General features: G+C 38.4%; 1 non-coding gene and 1 pseudogene across 1 annotated transcript; one reads left to right on the forward strand and one right to left on the reverse strand.

Annotated features, from left to right (window-relative positions):
• Positions 1–236: 236 nt before the first annotated feature.
• On the reverse strand, positions 237–344 carry LOC132000431 (U6 spliceosomal RNA). Its single transcript, XR_009399305.1, has one exon. It is a non-coding gene; the product is annotated as a U6 spliceosomal RNA (small nuclear RNA).
• Positions 345–842: 498 nt separating this feature from the next.
• LOC131999392 (T cell receptor alpha variable 14/delta variable 4-like) lies at positions 843–1,524 on the forward strand (annotated as a pseudogene).
• The last annotated feature ends 2,268 nt before the right edge of the window (positions 1,525–3,792 follow it).

The raw sequence follows: 3,792 nt of genomic DNA on the forward strand, positions 1-3,792 counted from the left end.
TGGGCTCCAACATAGGCATCTGAACAGACATAGGTAGTGAGGAGGAACACAGGCATAACAATAGATACATTGAAAGAGCTACAGTGATTGGTCTAAACTCTTTGCCTTCTTATCATAGTGTGATTTATTTATACCTTAAGTAAATCACAGAGTGTGAACATACATGACTCTTACACCCTTTTTTCATAATTCTTACACTTTATGTTGTTTACACAATTAATTATAAGCAGTTTATTAAAATTATGGAATGCTTCAGGAATTTGCATGTCATTCTTGCACAAGGGTCATGCTGATTTTTCTTTGTTTCATTCTAATTTTAGTGTATGTGCCGCCAAAGCGAGCCCTACCTGTCATATTTTCAGTAAGTGCCATCCACCCACTTTTATCACAGATGCAATGAATAAACATATCACAGTTCACTAAACCATCGATCCACAATCCTCATTTCAATATAAATTTTACTTATGTTTATTTTCAGTTGCAATGTTTTTAGTTAAAGTTGCTTAATGCCTGCTGGGTACTGAATGCAACTGATGAATTTTTGAACACTACATCTGAAACTAGTGATGTACTATGTGTTGGCTAACTGACTTTAAATAAGAAGTTGCCTAATGCAAATGGATGTGGGGTAGTGAGACTCTCAGCTAGAACGTAGAGAATTATGACAGGACCCACACAACTTGCTATACCAGGAAACCCCTGTTTCCTGATCTGGGGCCACAGCAGCACATAACCAGCAATCCTTCCCTCACCCAGTCAGGTTCTTCTCACAGTGCTGAGCCCTGAACTTGAAGAGGAAGAAGACATTTTCCTTCTAGTGGGAGAAGTGGGAGAACTCAAACATGTTGCTCTCCAACCTTTTCCAGGTGGTCATGGCTTCTGTGTGGCTAGGTAAGGATGGTCCCTGTGGGAATGTGTCTCCTCTCTGACTTAAAATCCAGAGATGTAGGCAGGATCTTGTGCGTACCTTGGGAAGGAGGGATGACAGTGTGTAAAACAGAAGCTCTTTGTGCCACATCACGTATTCCAGAAGTCTCTGATTCTGTGTTATTTTCCTTCAGGATCCAGTATTGCCCAGAAGGTCACTCAAGTCCAACCAGCAATGTTAGTGCAGGAGAAGGGGACTGTCATTCTGGAATGCACATATAACACCAATGAACCACGTTATAGTCTTTTGTGGTACAAGCAGCCCAGCAGTGGGGGCAACGATTCTCCTTATTCGTCAGGATTCTTAACCAGCAAAATGCCACTAAAGGTCGCTACTCACTGAATTTTTAGAAGACAGGAAATTTCATCCAACTTGTCATCTCAGCTTCACAGCTGGAGGACTCTGCAGTGTACTTCTGTGCACTGAGAGAGGCCACTGTGAGAGTCGTGATGGGGGATGTATACCCAAACCATAGCGCTCATGTTGATGTATCTCCCTACAGTAGGGCCCAAGGGGGGCAATTGTCATCCCAGACAGGAAGTGGCACAGGTGCAGGCTTAGAAGGAGAAACTCATTCTAAGAAAATACCACTCTAGATAAGAGTTATCATGCATAAAACAGTTTCTAATCCCTGAAAATTTGTGCTGAAATTATTTATTGAAGACTAGAGTAACCACAATAAATAATTTGTCATTTTGCAGTAAGATTTAGCCAAAGAATTGGCTAAGAAACGTTTGGCTCAAAGTCAGCAATACTTTGTGTTAGTTGTTGGAGTTTTCACATCAGTTTGTTCAGTAAATATTTATTGAGCTTATATTATTGCTCAAAATATTATTGAGCATATATTATGTTACAGACATTGTTAGAGTAAGATAGACCATGAAATGTCTCTTGGATATATATATATATATATATCTACGTGTGTATGTATACACATCATGCATATGTGTATATCTATACACATACATAAAAATGTGTATAGATATGCACATCATGCTATTTTATACCATTTAGTGACAGTTTAATTAGGTTTGTTTGCTGTGAGTCAATTGTACTCCCATTTAGTTTCCAAGGAGTCTGCTCTATAGTGTAGTTTTCTTCATTTTGTCTTATTAACACCACTAGGATGCTTGTGCTCAGTTTTCATACAGGAGGTCTACCTGCTTTCCACCAGTCTTATCCACAAATGCTCATAATTAGGGGCTCTAGGGGGACACTGTGAAGGAACAGAGTGTGAATTTGCCCCTCTGTCAGCTCCTGCCCTTCACTTCATCCTTTCTTCAAAGGCATTTTTTGTTATTTCACCTTCCTTGTTCCAGCGCTTATAGCATCTCCCTCCCCCTTCTGTTTAATTTAAGTAGGTGAGGCCACTTTGGAAAACATTGTGGATGTTCCTCAAGAAATTAAAAATAGAGCTCCTTACGACCCAGCAGTTGCACTACTAGGCATTTGCCCCAAAAGATACAGAGGTAGTGAAAAGAAGGGCCACAGGCACCCCAATGTTCATAGCAGCAATGTCCACAAAGAGAAGACTGTGGAGGGAGCCAAGATGACCTTCAACAGACAAATGGACAAAGAAGATGCGGTCCTTAAATACTCAATGAATTATTACTAAGCCATCAGAAAGGATGAAAACCTACCATTTGCATTGACATGGATGGAACTGGAGGAGATTATGGTAAATGAAATAAGTCAGATGGAAAAAGTCAATCAATTATCATTTGGTTTGACTTATTTGTGGAACATAAGGAATAGCATGGAGCACATTAGAGGAAGAAAGGGAAAAATGAAGGGGATGGGGAATCAGTGAGGAAGATGAACCATGAGAGACTATGGACTCTTGAAAACAACTGAGGGTTTCAGAGGGGATGAATTGGGGGTTGGGTGAGCCCAGTGATGGGTATTAAGGAGAGCACATATTACATGGAGCGCTGGGTGTTATATGCACACAATGGATCATGGAACACTAAATCAAAAACTAATGATGTACTGTATGGTGACTAACATAATGTAAGAAAAAGCTATTAAAAATCATCTATATTTAAAAACAAAAAAAGCACATTTTCTTGCCAACAGGTGAATCAGTTTGCACATTTACCAGCCCTCCTTTTTGATCAATGTTCCACATTCCAAAATCTTCATTCCCTCCATTTTCTTCCTTCCAGTTCTAACTCCAATGACCTAAGGCATTAAAATTGAATGGTAATAGATGGTTGATAATTGGTCTTGCATCAAACACCCTCTTATATTTGTTTGGAAGGCATATTTGCAGAGTAGAAATCTTAAGTATCTCCTCAAGTTTCTTTAATCATAGAATCTGACCATTTTCACATTCGTTTTTACCACTTGAGAATATTTTGAGTGTATAGTTCAGGGTTATGAAATACACTTACATTGTTATTCAATCAGCAGCACCTTTCATTTCTAGAATCTTGTCATCTTAAAAAACTGAATATTTGTACTCATTAAACAATAACTCTCCTTTATTCCATTCCTCCACTCCTTCAGAACTACTATTCTGCATTCTCCTTCCTTGAGCTGAAGATCTTTAGCTCTCATAGAAGAAGAATTATGTAGTATTGGTCATTTCTCAAAATTTCATTTGATGTACTGCCCCCATGATGCATCCACTTGCATCATGTGTCAGAATTTCTTTACTTTTTAAGGTTGAACAATATTTCTGTGTATATAATGTACCATTTTATTTAACCATGTTTTCTATGTGTTGATGGACTTTTGGGTTGCTTCCAATTTTTGGTAGAAACTGGAATTCAAAAAATCTCAATATTTATGGAAATATCCAAACTTTTTCCATTTTTGAGTACATATCAGAAGTGGAATGCTGGGTAATAAGGTAATTCTAT

This window comes from Mustela nigripes, chromosome 13, assembly GCF_022355385.1.
Source record: "Mustela nigripes isolate SB6536 chromosome 13, MUSNIG.SB6536, whole genome shotgun sequence".
NCBI classification, from domain to species: Eukaryota; Metazoa; Chordata; class Mammalia; order Carnivora; family Mustelidae; genus Mustela; species Mustela nigripes.